The sequence below is a fragment of the Vipera berus genome, assembly GCF_964194415.1.
Source record: "Vipera berus genome assembly, chromosome: 3".
Taxonomy (NCBI): Eukaryota; Metazoa; Chordata; class Lepidosauria; order Squamata; family Viperidae; genus Vipera; species Vipera berus.
The window spans coordinates 183989651-184006068 of NC_138204.1; positions in this window are offsets into that span (position 1 = coordinate 183989651).

Consider the following 16418-nt stretch of genomic DNA (forward strand, 5'->3'; position numbering starts at 1 on the left):
GGCTTGCGATGCCTCCCCCTACGGCATCGGAGCAGTCCTAAGCCACTTAACTAAAGATGGAAAACAGACACCTGTAGCGTTCTATTCCAGAACGCTGTCAAAACCTGAGCGTAATTATGCTCAGATTGACAAGGAGGCTTTAGCTATTGTAGCCAGTGTAAAAAAATTTCATGATTACCTATACGGCCGATCCTTTACCATTTTTACTGACCATAAGCCCCTGTTAGGACTTTTTACAGTAAACAAACTAACACCACAAATATTATCTCCCCGCATCCTGAGATGGTCTACCTTCCTGTCAGCCTATTCATATAACTTAGAATACAAGCCAGGGAAAGCCATGGGCCATGCTGATGGCCTTAGCAGACTCCCCCAACCAATAGTCGACCCAGACCCAGCACCAGCTGGAAGGATACTGGCTATCTCAGACCTGCCAGAATGCCCATTATCTGTTAAGGACATCTCCGCAGCCACTGCTGCAGACAGGATATTAGGCAGAGTCCTAGGCTATGTCACGTCTGGTTGGCAATACACACCCCCAGACCCAGAATTCCAACCTTATATTTTAAAGCAAAAGGAATTATCCACCCATCAGGGATGTCTTTTATGGGGCAGCAGGGTAATCATACCCGACAAACACAGACTCAAGGTGTTAGAGAGCCTCCACGAAGGGCACCCTGGGACCGTCAAAATGAAGGCTCTGGCCAGGAGCTATGTCTGGTGGCCAGGATTAGATAAGCAAATTGAAACACATGTAGCCGGCTGCTATTCCTGCCAACTAGTTAGAGCCGCCCAGCCACATGCTCCCATACACAGATGGGAAACTACAAAGACACCCTGGTCTCGTATCCATATAGATTATGCAGGTCCATTCCAGGGACAATCATTCTTAATAGTCGTGGATAGCTATTCGAAATGGCTAGAGGTGGCACCAGTAACTAGCACAACTTCAACTGCCACAATACAAGTTTTAAGAGGGTTATTCGCAACACATGGGCTTCCAGATGTTATAGTTTCCGATAACGGGCCCCAATTTACCTCCTACGAATTCCAGAGTTTCACAACGGCGAACTCTATTAGACACACCACCACGGCTCCTTTTCACCCATCGGCGAACGGCTTGGCAGAGGTGATGGTGAAATCAACCAAAGAGGCACTGCGGAAAATTATCTCCGGCAATTGGCACCGAAGACTGGCTCAATTCCTTTTATCACAACATACCACCCCATGCACAACTACTGGGAAGTCCCCAGCGGAGCTCCGCTGGGGCAAAAGATTAACTACCAGACTAGACCGTCTACATCCTGACAGATCCCCTCCAGACCCAGAACCACCCCTCCAACATAGAACTCTCACCACAGGGCAAGCTGTCTGGGCGAGGAATTACGGGGGGGGCGACAAATGGACACAGGGGGTGATCATTGAACAAACGGGCCCCCTATCATACATCATAGACATTGGGCATAATATCCATATCCGCAGACACATCGACCAACTTCGGCGTCGCAGTCCTCAAAACATGGGGGAAAGGGGTAACGACGAAATGCTGACAGAAGCACCACCGCAAAGTCCTGCACGCCAAAATTCCCCCGATCGGAATATACCATTTCAACACCCCGCTCCAAGTGACGCGGAACCTCCGGAGCCATGCCCCCTGCCCCCTCAGCCAGAAGCCCCTGGGGAAAGGGAACAACCAACCGAGACAAACCCCCGACGCTCCGGAAGAATAAAAAGACCTCCCACCTACCTAAAAGACTTCGAATGGGGAAACCCGAAAAAGAAACAGTCGGGGAAACATCAACTCGATCAGAGGGAGGGGTAAGGGGTGTTGTGTATTTACTTATTGTTATATATGTACACAGTGTGTTATAATAGAAGTAATTGGACTGAGGTAAAAACCGCGGCAGCTTTTGACAGCTGTCAAAAGCTGCCGGGCCGAACTGCGCAGGCGCCAACCGACTGACAGCTCAACACGCGCTACCGATGACAGCTCCGAGCTGTCAAAACCTGACGGCCCCGATTGGCGGAAACAAACGGCGCAGGAACGGACTCACCCCTGATTGGTCAAACCGCCGACAGCTGCCAGTATAAATAGATGTCATGTTCTTATGTTTGTTGCCTGGTTCAGAATAAAGAGTTAAACTGTTAACTCGCTGTCTCGCCTGCTTCCTAGCTAAAGCATGAAGGCTACTCCATTTCTTCTGAGGGATTCTTGCCCGCAGTAGTATACCTGATGGTCATCTGAATTAAATTCACACATTCCTGTCCATTTTAGTTTGCTGATACCTAAGATGTCAATGTTTAGTCTTGTCATCTCTTGTTTGACCACGTCCAGCTTTCCTTGATTCATGGATCTTACATTCCAGGTTCCTATGGAGAAAAAATCTTTACAGCATCGGACTTTCCTTTCACTACCAGCTACATCCACAGCTGAGCGTCCTTTCAGCTTTGGCCCAGTCACTTCATTCTTTCTGGCACTACTAGTACTAGCCCTCTGCTCTTCCCTATTAGCATATTGGATGCCTTCTGACCTGAGGGGCTCATCTTCTAGCATCATATCTTTTTGCCTTTTGGTATTGTCCATGGGGTTTTCATGGCAAAGATACTGGAGTGGGTTGCCATTTCCTTCTCCAGTGGATCACATTTTGTCAGAACTCTCTGCTATGACCTTTCCGTCTTGGGTGGCCCTGCACGGCATAGCTCATAGCTTCATTGAATTACGCAAGCCCCTTCGCCATGACAAGGCAGTAATCCATGAAGGGAATTTGTTAGTTACCCAGAGTTATTTGCTTAAAATGGACAATTAAACTAACAAAATAAGTAAATAAAAATAGTATGTGCATTGTGTTGACTAGCATTCTGAAGCTGAATTTAAGACTCACGCTGGTAGTCCATTGTGATCCATCCTTCTATTTTTACTTCCTCCCTCCCTCCCTCCCTCCCTCCCTCCCTCCCTTTCTACTTCTTCATGTGTTGCTTTTTAGTTAGGTTTGTCTGGCCTGGCTCTTTGCTGATATTTATTTTTGAATTCATTCTCTGGCTACCTTAACAAGAAATAAAGTGAAGCCAATTTCACACTATAATAACTGACAAGATGGCAATCAGTTTTGGCTGGATAGCAAGGAAAGCCTCTAATCATTATCTGAACTATTCTGTAGTTAGAGAATGCAGTGTCCATCCTGTGAAGGATTTCTTTTGCATGAATATCTCACCAATTTTCTGATTATTTTTTCTTTTTAAAAAGAAGGTTCTTTTTTTCTTCAAAAATATTTTGTAATGAAGCTTAAAATAAAGGAAGGGTACTGTACAGGATTCTGTATTAGAAGAAAAGGGAAAGAAGAATATGGAAACTTTCAGGTTTTGGATGTTGCTTCTTAATCTCAGGTTTAAAACAAGTGAGATAAAATTTCATTTAATCTAATTCTTTGTTGAAAGAGTTTAGCTATTTAAGTTCTATACCACATGATATGTGTCAGGGTTCAGCTTGAGTATGGTAGAACCTTTATACAGTTTTCACATAAAACAGTCACTACAATACCGTAGCATCATTTTTCTTCCTTTCTGCCAATTCTGTGAGTTTTCAATCAGAGAATCAAAGATATATCCTGAGCACATAATGTTTTGAGTTAGTGGGCATGAGCAACAATATGTTGACTTATGTAGGTGCAATACTCAGAATCAAACTAGTCAAGAATGCCTTGAACACGATATGGACATTGTCCCTCTTGACTGGTTTTTAAAGCCCTGTTCCAGTGCTTGCTTGGTAGCCTTACATATTTAAGAAAAGCAACAGTGCCAAACCTAAACCACCTTTTGATCCAAATACTGCACACTATGTTAGCTTACATAGTATGCATTATGTGGGAGATATTAGTATGCATTGTTTAGCATAAGCATGCTTAAGGTAAATGTGAGCATGGGTTAAATATGTAATATACTGGACAAAATGTGCAAAAGTAATTGGTACTATCCTTACTTTCCTATGGATCACTGCATGGGCACAGGTATAATTATGGCTGATAAATCTAGTCTACACCAACTCTATCTTATTAAAAAAAATGTTACATGAAAGTTCTGATTGAAAAAAAAGCATTGTGATAGACAGTGGAGGTTAATATTTGCGGGACCACCTGGCAACAACCCTGTTACAAGTATCCCTAGTTAACAAAGAGTAATTGGGACTGGGAACGCTGTCACTAAGCAATGCGGTTGCAAAAAGTGACATCATGGGACCATGCTGACATATGCCAGCAGTTCTGGGAGTCCCAAGTGCCATTGTTAGGTGAATCCTTCACCATTTGCAACCTCTTCCCAGTTTTCTTCATTGACTTTGTTTTTGGGAAGCCAGCAGTGAAGGTTGAAAATGTGATCACATGATTGCAGGATACAAGCAGGCCAAATTGGGAATCAATGACCTCATGGTTGCTGCATCAAGCTACAGCAACTGTTGTTACCATTCAGCGACATTGTAAGTTTGGGATACTTGCTGAACAAGTAGCCATTCAGCAAGGATTAGCTGTATTTGGAAGAGAAATAAATTAAAAAGATCATGTATTAGCAAATGAAACAAAAGGAAGAAAAATATATTGTGTAATATCAGTAAAATATCAGTAAAACTATTAGGCAGGGTTTTTTTTCTGAATGGCATGAGCTGCATTTGAAGAATACTTGCAGAGAAGTGAAAATATAAGTTTACTTTGGAAGGAAAGGCAAAATATGTTAGACAGTATGAATTGGTATTGCCTGTGTTTTTGGTTCATATGAAAGTTAGAATTCATTGTCTACTGATTGTTGTATGTTACATTTGGATGAAGAATGGAAATGGAAAAAACAAAGATGAATTCTTGGGAAATTGTGCAACAATCTAAATGAATGAAAAAAATATTGTGTTATTTGACATGAATGGATAGATGAATGGAAATGAGATTGGAAAGTATGGACAAGGGAACTGAGACCCCATAAAGAATAAAAATGGGGATCGAAGAGTATCTACTTAGATGAAGTCTCTTTCCAAGAGGCCATTTAAACACATTCATATGTGGCAAAGGAATAACTGTATATGGTTGATTGATTTTTTATAATGAAAGTTTAAGAGAATCAATGAAAGATATAACAATACATTGCATTGGCCTCCTCAGGGTGCCACCGGTCAAAGAATGCCGACTGGTGGCCCCCAGGGGGAGGGCGTTCTCTGTGGGCGCACCGGATTTATGGAACCATCTTCCGGTCGAGCTCCGGATGGCGCCTGATCTCCGCTCCTTCCGGCGCGATCTTAAAACCCACCTTTTTGAACAAGCCGGCCTGACCTGATGGGATGGGGTTGGGTTTTATAAATTGACTTAACTTTTAATCTGTACTAATTTATTACGGGCATCGTTGTTTAATTACTTTTAATAATTTTTAATTTTTGTATCTTGTTTTTATTATGTATTGCCCTGTTCACCGCCCTGAGTCCTTCGGGAGAAGGGCGGTATACAAATTAATTAATTAATTAAATAAATAAATAAATAAATAAATAAATAAATAAATAAATAAATAAATAAATTATATATTTTACAGTTAGTGAAAGATACAAGAGGTTCTGAATGTTGGAGCAACCTTTATTTGGCAAGTAAAAACAGAAAAAAGGAGAGAAGTGAAAGACAGTAGAATGAAAGTAGAGTGACTGCAAGAATGAAAATATGTGCTTTGTATGAAAAACTATATAGAAAAAAGATTTATCTTCCACAGAATGAAGAGAAGATGGATGCAAGAAAGAGGATATGGGAGCTGCTTGTAACAATGAAAAGAACTGTGTTGCAGACTGATAGAAAGCTGTGGTGGTATGCTAATGTGGTGGAATGAAAAAAAAAGCATCTAAACTGGTTGCTGCAAAATTGGGGATGAGGAAAAGATATTGAATAATTTACAAAGCAAATATTAACTACAACTGATCGAGGAAAGGATACAATTAGAAGGGAAAGAAACAAAGGAGAGCCTTTTGACTGAAACAAAAAAGGGAATAAAGGGTAAACAAGGAGCCTCTGAAAAGGAGAAAGAGAATTAAAAATAAAAACAAAATTATTTGGAATTAAATTAAAGTGAGGGAATGCTAGGAGGAAAATTGATTAATTTGTATGATAATATCAGATGGAACTGAAATGGGACTGAAATACAGAAGGAAGGAAGGAAGGAGACACTTAATGAACCTTCTGTGCCTGCATAACAGTTTCTGATCAAGTGAAAAATAAAGAAGACACTTTTAAAAATTGGAAAAAGAGTAATAGAATAATAGTGTATAACAAAAGTAGAATACCAGGAAATAATCCAAAGCTGTAAGAAGGGTCAGGATGCCTTGAAAGCTGTCCATGAATGCCAAAAATAACAATAAATAAATAAATAAATTCTTGGGTGTGTGTGCATCAAGAACAAAGAAACGGTTCTCCACTGGCTGGAGAAGATGGCAAGATGGTAATGGACAAGAGTGAATAGGCTGGACTGTTTAATTGGAAGATTGTAACAAGAATAAGTTCAAAGATATATAGAGATCAGTTTGTTAAGTGAAAAGAAGCTTGGCAGTGTGCAGAACAAAAGAGTATAGAAGGTTGCAATGAACAAAATTTGTGATTTGAGTGGCAGATTTTTACTCTTCAACAAGTCATTGAGAAATATATGAAAGTAAGAACGTATATACTACATTTTCTGATTTAGGTAACAAATACTGTATGATAAAGTGAATAGACTTGAATAATAGACTTACAGTACATAAATATGGAATTGAAGACTGGTTGCTGAATGCACTAAAACTATACAATGGGAGAAAGCTTCAGTGAGAATGAATGAATGCATAGCAAATGGTTCAGCATTGACAAGCGAATAAGACTAGAATGTGTGATGCTCCCTTGTTGTTTAATGTATTAATGGATAAAGAATCACTTGTGGTGTTGACAGAAGTGTATTGGTTGGCAACCTGAATGCATGCATATTTTTGAATGCAAGTGATGTTGGTTGAGGACACAAATGATTTGCAGCAAGAGTCATAGGTATAATTTGAATGATGCATGAAGATTAATATACCAAGGGAAAAATGTAGTTATATTTGATACAGAAAATGGAATACAATACATTTATCCATAAATGCAAAGACCTATGGCAAGTAGATGAATTTGTGTACTCTGGCAGAATGTTGACTAAAGATAAAGAACTGGATGGAGAATTTCAAAACATGCAAATGCTGATGCAAAGTTTGTGGGTAATTTGTGATTTGTGTAAGGAATAAACTTTTATTGAAAAAAATGAAAGTGACTGAGGGTAAGAGCATTTGTCTATTTATTTTGTTATATGGAAGTGAAAGTTGGATATGTCAGGAGAAGCATAAAAGCAAGTTGCCTGTAATGAGAAAGGAGTGGAAAAGAAAAAAATATGCAGGGAACAAGAAGACCTATATAGGTAGTGCTTGAGATGCAAATGTCACTTAACAGCTGTTTGAAATTATAACAGACCCCCAAAAGCTACATACAACCCTGTTCTAAACTTATGGTGGCTGCAATTCCCCCCCCCCCCCCACACCCACACCAAGAGGAGAAAACTGTGAATGTCTGGGCTTCTGTCCAGAGTAAAGCTTTCGGTCTTCCTGGCTTCTTGCACTTTAGCTGCATCTCAAAAATAGATGTATACTCTTCCTAGATCTTTTTAAATATAAATTGTATTATCACAGTTAAGGGGGATTCCTGCTGTTGAGAAGCCATTGGAGATTTTTTTCCCCCTGGGAGACATTTGGAAAAATCACTTTGCTATTCATGTATTTGTTGGAGAACCTTGAAAGGCCTTTTAAAACCCAACTCAAAATGTTGGCCACCAACAAGGCAAAGGAACAGAGAGGTAATGATAGAATAGTTTTTGAGTCTCTGTGGAGCTTTGGATCAGAATGTAAGAATTAGAAAATTTCAACACCAGCAAAATTAGACATTCTGGAAATCTCACCTTTAGAGTGTCCATACAAATATTTTTGCTTCTTCACTCAGATTCTTATACGGGGCTGCTGGTTTATACATTTTGAAACTATGTATTTTGAAACATCCCAGCCATGATACAAATCTTTAGTGCCATCTTTCAAAATAAATGATGCTCTATATGGAGCAGACATCAAATGATTTCCATTTCATTTCCATATGTGTTGACAGTGTCTTGTCACACAATGCATCTCTGTGTCTCTAGAATTAAAGTAGGTTAAACTGTAAAATTTCTGTAAATACAAGGTTCAGATATGCACCATATGTATAAACGCTACTGAACAAACCCTGTGGAGAAATAGTCATTCAGACCCCGCATGGCAAGGCGAGGATGGCAGACAAAACAGGCTTTTAATTTGTCTTACGAAGGTGTCTATGCAGTGGTGAGATTCAAATATATGAACAACCGGTTCTCTGTGTGGATGCCGCTTCCAGAAGTCCATTCTGGACCTGGGCAACAAAAAATTAGCTACCGGTTCTGCTGAGGTGGTGCGAACTGGCTGAGTCCCACCATTGTGTCTATGGGAACAGAATCATCAAGCAAACTTTATGATTTTTGTAATTGAAACAGAATGCACACCCTTCTATTGGCTCACAGATATTCCTTTCAAAAATATATTTAGAAAGATTAGAAATAATTATATAATCCAGTATAATTTATTTAATTTATTTAACTCTTATATAAGCTGTATTCTATAACTTTTGACTATCTGACCGTGTTATGCATTATTTGATTTTATAACCTTTACTTAGGATTCATGGTTTGTTATTTCTTCTGCTTAATGGAAATTGTGAAGTACAATACTTCCATGTCATCACAATGAAGGGTGTTCCATGTATTTACAAATTTGTCTTCCAAAAACTTCCAAATTCCAGTTTCCAGGAGTATTGCTTTTAATGCTTTAATTGGTGTCTGTAATAAATAAATTATTTCTGGGGCATGTTCTAAAATTATATTTATTATAATTTAATTCTCTCTCTGTGAGCACTGGAAATTGTATTAACCAAAGCAGTGAAATGTCCCAGTCCCCTTCTCAAAAAGTAGGCCTTTGATGTGTCCTAATCTGCTGATGTCAAGTCTTACATGACAGGTCTATGTTGTAATCAATCTGATGTGCAGAAAGAATAAATCTGCAGACTTTCCGGATTTCAAAGGCAACCCTCTACAATATTGCTTGAATTCTGTTGGCTACAATCATTACAATAAAATAGCAAAATAAGAAAACTGGTAGAGGCCCAACAAAATGAGAAATAGTAATGTATTTTCATTCAATTTCTGTCCACATGTAAATACAGCTGGTGGCTACATCATTTGGCTCTTACCACATCTTGTGCTAATACCGTGGATTTCTCATCATGTGTCATATATAGAGCTTTTGTTTGTATATTCGTCACTTCTAAATTCTGTATAAGAAATGAGGGATCACATAGCAGCAGTGAATTATTATTTGAAATCCACAGCACTGACTTGACTGGGAGAACTTTTCTAAGGTGATGAAAATACTGTATACATTTTCCCCAATTTATCACTCTTCTTGACATTTACTAATGCTTCACATTACTGCTGTGCTGAAAAACAAAGTTTTTCTTCCTTGAAAGTTCTCATTCAATTTGATCAAAAAATTTGTTTCCATTATTTTTTCAAAGTAGAAAGAGATTGACCACCACAATAACAAAAAAAACCTTACTAAAATAGTCACTGGCACCATGTAATGTCTTTGTATTTATTTATTTACCAGATGGTCAGGTAAGTATTCTGTATTTCCATATACATCTCCCATCAATTTCATTTGGTCCCGGTTTAACAAAAATAAAACCTGGATGTCACAACCATGGATCTGAAATACTTTCCCTCCTGACCTTTGTCATTGGACAACAACAATGTCCATGTTCCATGATTTCATTTCAAGATTTAGAAAGAAGGGCAAGTGTTGATTTCTAGGAAAATTTGGGTGATACCAGCATTTCTCTCTCAACATTTTGCTTCATTTATCTTTTCATGGAATCATCAAGTGATATTTTTGCTCACAGAAGTCCTTGCACAATTCTTTTCAAGAAGAATTGGCTGAAGTATGCCACTATTAAGAGGAATTCTCCCCTCCCCATTCTTCCCATGAAAATGCAATGGTGAAAAAGTGCAAAATAAATAAATAGTGTGAAAACTATCCCAGCTTTGTTTTCAATATTTTACTCATCCATCTGGTAACATTTTTCAAAATGGACTTAAAATACCTTCAAATCAAGATTCTAAATTTCAGCTGATAATTATGCATATAAATATCCCCTTCCATGTAGGACAGAAACATAATGAAACACTCCCAAGAGTATGGGACATTTGATATGTTCACTGTGACTTCTAAGCATAGTCATCAGTTTCCTATATATAAATCAAAACTAATGGCTCACGGACTATTTACACATAGATACATAATCTGCAATTCTGAATAAAAAATGAAGTGCTTTATACTGAAATCTGTATTCACATCAAACAATGTGATTGGAAGAATCTGACTTCTACAGATAAAAGTTGTTAATATTTTTGAAATATTTATGCGTTTCATAAATATTCAGAACTATTATTCATGGTTGATAAGTATTTGTGAACTGACTTTGCAAGAATAATTTACATTCATTTTAGGAAGTAGCTGGAACTGATAACTGGATTGCTCAAGAACTTCTAGAAATATGAAATATGATCCTTAAAAATCCCTTTGTGATGATTGCCCCAGGAATGACATCCTTGGAGGACAACGAGATTACAGTCTTCAGACTGTAATGAGAATGGCTTATGTTTGGTATTCCTCATGCATGCTGCAAACCTGTCATGAAAATAGATTGCCTTGGTTTGGTACTATTTTCTGTTCTTGTCATGATAATAAGACATCAGAAGTTTAATGTTCAATATAGGCCATGAAATACAATAGTATATAAAGATGTGTGGATATTAAAATGCTTGCAACAGCAACCTCTAGCCTTTATACCAAGGTACCAGAAGCCAGATTGTAAAATGCTCACCAGGATTCTAGCTTATTACCTTTCTCTTGATGAGATTTATTTGTAATTTAAAGGAGATGCACATGCAAGGTAAGGTGAAAGAAACTTTTACATTTGCTGGATTGCTTCTTTTTCCATTCAGTGGAAACAGAGTTCCCCTGACTTAGAAAGAAAGGGTCAAATTGTCCTGAAGGAGAAAGGTCCATCCATTCAATGGAATATCTGCAGATCTTTTAATAACTGCCTTCATAACATTTCCCAGTGAACAGTGAACTATTTCTTCCAAAGGCCCACTTTAAGACTTTAGGAGAGAATGCCTGCATTTTTATTGTTGGAATGAATCTTTTGGATATGATTGCTCACCCTTGACCACCTTGGATTCCATTTTTAAACTAACAGGTTCCATTTAAGCCAAACCATTGCACATTGTTCTACTAATTTCAGCTGTGTAAGGGCATCATCCAGAGAGCAAAACAGAAAAACAGTCCAGAGATTGTTCTGATTTATATTGTCTCTAATTTGAATTTAATGCTTTTTTGTTCAAACTGCAAGATTTTTTCTGGATTTTATCCTGGCAATTGACTATTTTGTTTGAACCTGTCCACAAATCCTATCTGTATTAAAATGATTGATTGATTGATTGATTGAATAAATGAATATAGGCACAATTTATCCCCTATCTTCTGAAACAAAAGTTGTGCTTTCTGGGATAAAGACACAATAGTTGATATCATTTATATGATGTATGCTGCACATTGTTGTACACAAGATGTATATCACCCAGACTCATTTGTTGAGGTGGGCAGCTATAGAAAATAAATAAAAATAAATATATATATAAATTTTATATGCTGCAAAATCCTGCGTCCACTTTAAGATTTTGTTTAATAAAGAAATCTGGATAAAAGTGATTATTTATAGAATTCTAATCTACAATTAGCAGATTAGCAGTTCCATCAACTCCCTTTTCCATGTATAAATTAATTTGTATGAATAATTTCTTCCAATAAATGTTAGTGTGATGAATTATAGATTCATGAGTTCCTTTATTTCATCTGCTTCTATCAGGCTTTACCTCTTTTCTTGAAAGCTTTAAATCCTTAAAGGCAACCCTGATCAGAAGGTCATTTCTTTTGGTGATGTCCAGTTTTTATATCCTATTGTGCGAATTAACACTACTTGATTTTCAGGGAGATTAAATATGGAGAAAGGTGGCATAAAGGTACAAGTTAAGAATCACTGGTTCATTCAATTATTAAATTCAGGTCACTTTCAAAAACATGTCCTATTTCACAGCTATTCCTCCCTTCTGTGTTTCATTCCAGTACCTTGATGTGTGCATGCTTGAAAGACAAACAAAGATCAGTGAACCTTTAAGACATCAGCGACTGGTTATAGGGGAGTTAAAGCACATTATGAACTTGGTTATTTATATAGTTGGTAAATGTTAGTTAGATGATGATTATTATATTTGCAACCCTGTACTCAGCTCTGGGAAGTGGGGGAGGGGGAGGGGGGTTAAGGGTGGGTTGGGGAGGGGATAATATTGTAATCTTTATAAAACTTTTCAATAATAAAAAAGACATCAGCGACTGCAGTCTAAAACCAAGCAAACACACAAACATCATCATGAAAACCTTATGCCAGTTCACAAAAATGAAATGGACTATTCTCATTTGAAATCAGTACAAGACCACCAACATCTCTGAGATATTGTAACTTTGTGAAATTTTGAATTCATTCCTTCAACAGTAGTGCACTGAATGCTTTTGCTGGAAGGAAAAAAAAAGCTTCATTGGCACAAAATATTATCTGCAGAAGTTCTCCGTGTGCATTTCAGGCAAAGAGAGAGCGCACAGGGTTTTTCCTCCTAGTATACAAGGCCACACATATTCTGCTGTGTGTGTTTAAGAGTTCTCGCTTCATTTTCCATTTGAGGATAGGACTGGCAAGTGTGGTCCTGCTCCCCCACTGCCCTCTGTGTACTCAGTCAGTAAACATATTTTCAATTGCGATGTTGTATTCTTTCTTAGAACACTTGTTCAAACCTAGTAAAACCTATAATACTGACTCCCACCAGGGATAAACTCCCAAATTATAGGTGTTGAAACTGCTAGTTGTAAAAGGTAATACAACCCATGCTGAAAGTCCTGCACTCAGATCCAGATTACCTGTGGAGGTCACAACTATACAACAGCCAAAAAGAAGTAGGAAAGGAATCTGTACATTCTCAAAGGGATCTTTTTCATCCATCATGTACATGTTCCATAGATGTTGGTGGTACTGGAAAACAGGGCCTATTCTGAGTCCTGCCTCAGACTGAATTTTCTACTTGCAGGAGTTTCTATTCACATTTATTCTCACAGCATTGGCATTTTTATAATATAGGTTTCATTACTTCAGGCTCCTCAGAGACAGCTGCCTTCATTTTTTAACTCGCTTTATTCTGTTTGCAACATGCCTATATTTGATTCTGGTTCACTGTGCTTGACAGGTCAAATGTCACCTTTATTCTTTCCTCAAAGAGATGTGCTGGTCATTCCAGGACTCACTGGAAAACCATCTGCCAAATGAATCATAATTTTAAACTTAACCCTCATACAACAGGTGACACAACTGGTATGAGTTTTGCTCAACTTTACTTCTCTACACTGTATTTCAGTTCTTTCCTTGGAAACCTTTATCTGTATACTACCCCTTTTCACCCATTCACCCTTGCCTCAGTCACTTTTCAAACCCTATGCAGCTCACAAAGCTTTGCCTTAAAAAAAGTGTTAGTTACTGTTAGAAGATGCTCTATCAGACTCCTCTTGATGTTGGGTAACAGTGGGGAAGTTGTAGGATCCAATACGGGCCAGTCACTGAACAGAGTTTTGGTCTTCCAAACTTTTGGATTTGTGCTGGAGCCATCCTCAGGGAACTTCTCTCTAGCAGAATGTGTCACATTCTTGCAGAAAGAAGTTCCCCGAGGATGGGCTCTAGCACTAGTCTGAAAGCTCAGAAGACTAAACCTTTGGTCCTGGTGACTGACCCAGATTGGATCCTGCAACATTATATTTTTCTTCATTAGTGTGGAAGTTATCTGCCATTGCCTTCTCCAGGCCATTCCCCCCCCCCGCCCCATTTTTCAATCTAAATTTCAGCGTTGAGATTTTCTAATAGTATCCCATTCACACACTAACCAGGGCTGACTTTGCTTTACTTTCCTTGTTTCCTACAACCTGAAACCTCAGTGAATAAAGAGGAAGGTCCATCATTAGAATACTACTGTTTAAAATCTGTTTTTATAGTTATTAACCACAATCTCTAAAAATGGTAGAACATCAAGAAAGATTTCTGAAAAGCATACTAATTGGTGCATTAGTCTGAAAGGAAATAGTAAATTTTATATGAGCCAATATTTATTTTCTGATATTGCCTGTATATTTTATATATTCATTTGACAAATTTATATAGCACTCATTTCACAAACAAGGGCTTCATATTCTAGTGATTTGTTGTTGTTGTTTTTGCAGTAGGGCAAAATGCTCTACAAAAACTTACCAGGGTAGCTGTAGAAAACAATTTTTCTATTATTTTATTCAATATCAGTGACATTTTCTAATGTGCTATTATTTATTCAAATCACAGTTTTCTATTCAGATTACAAATGATGTTATCAGCCTCATCCAGAATAAGACTTTTTTCTCCTCTTTTGCCCCACTGGTGCAAGAACTGAAAGCTTATATTGCCATCTTGTGTTAGTTGAAAGAAATAACTATCACCTACTTTCACCTTTATGAACACTGGTTATGTGAAAGACCGAGGACACATCATGTTCTCCAGATGCATTGGGGGGGGGGGAATTGTATCCAACCCCTAACAGGGAATGATGAAAGTTGCAGCTCAGTATATCTAGAAGCTACCAGGTCGAAGACAGCTATTGTAACTCTTTAAATATTTCATTATTGTCTGTTTCCTCTATTCAAATGATGATTGTCATGGATCCAGAGCATGGATTTGCAGCAGACTGAGATAACAGAATTTTGAATGGTTCATTGTATCATTCTGGACTGGAGGTTAATTCTGATTCCAGTGCTTGCTTTTTCCCTAGCTCCCCTAAGGAGCAAGCAGACTAAACTGTGTTTCACAACAGCGATTCCCAACCGTGAGCCAGGGACCAGTACTGGTCCATGGCCTATTAGGAAGGGGATCACACAGCTGGAGATGAGCAGTGGGTGAGTGAGCAAAACTGACCCTCCCCCAGTCCATAGAAAAATAGGTAAAGGTTCCCCCGCACATGTGTGCTAGTCATTTCCAACTCTAGGGGCCGGTGCTCATCTCCGTTTCAAAGCCGAAGAGCCAGCGCTTGTCCGAGGACGTCTCCGTGGTCATGTGGCTGGCATGACTAGATGCCAAAGGCGCACGGAACGCTGTTACCTTCCCACCGGAGTGGTCCCTAATTTTCTACTTGCATTTTTACGTGCTTTCGAACTGCTAGGTTGGCAGAAGCTGGGATAAGTAACAGGCGCTCACTCTGTTACGCGGCACTCAGGATTCGACCCGCCAAACTGCCGACCTTCTGATCGACAAGCTCAGCGTCCTAACCCACTGAGCCACCGCGTCCCTTGTATAGTCTTCCACTAAACCGGTCCTAGGTGCCAAAAAGGTTGGGGACTGCTGTTTTACAGAGGTAGCGTAGCTTTCCCCAATTTGGCATCATCAGATTTATTTGGACAACAATTCTCTGATTTATCAGACAGCATAGCCATTAGGTATGCTGACTGGGAATTCTGGAGCTGTAGTCTCCACATGTAACAAATATGCAGTATTTTCATTTGGGAAAGGCTGAATGAGTACATAAGAAGAGAGGTTCCGTGGTCTGGTACTTTTCTATTTTTTTTCATTTTACAGAACTTTCAATAAATAATACTTCCTAGTTGCTGTTTGAAGAAGAAAAGTATCACAATCAGTCACAGGTCCAGTCAGCCTTGCCTGTTTTTCATTTCCAAGCAGCACTCCTTACTAAGCCTGTCCAGTTCTCATTAGGTGCTTTTGGCATCCCAGGAATATAGTTGTTTTTTTTTAAATACACTACACTTCTACAAAGTCTAAGAATTTTTGCTTACATACTATGTGGATGTGAGTGGAAGGAAATTTTGTTAAGTTGCTTAAACTATAGCATTTACCTCTGAACATAGCAATAGCACCTAGACTTATATACCTGTTCATAGAACTTTCTTGCTCTTTCTAAGTGGTTTATGGAGTAAGCATATTGCCCCCAACAATCTGGGTTCTCATTTTACCCACTTCGGAAGGATGGAAGACTGAGACAACTTTGAGTTGGGGAGCCAGCAGTCAGCAGAAGAAGCCAACACTGCTGCATTCTAACCACTGTGCCACCAGGGCTTTTACCAAATACAAGAGTACATTTTCACCCACTGTATAATTGAA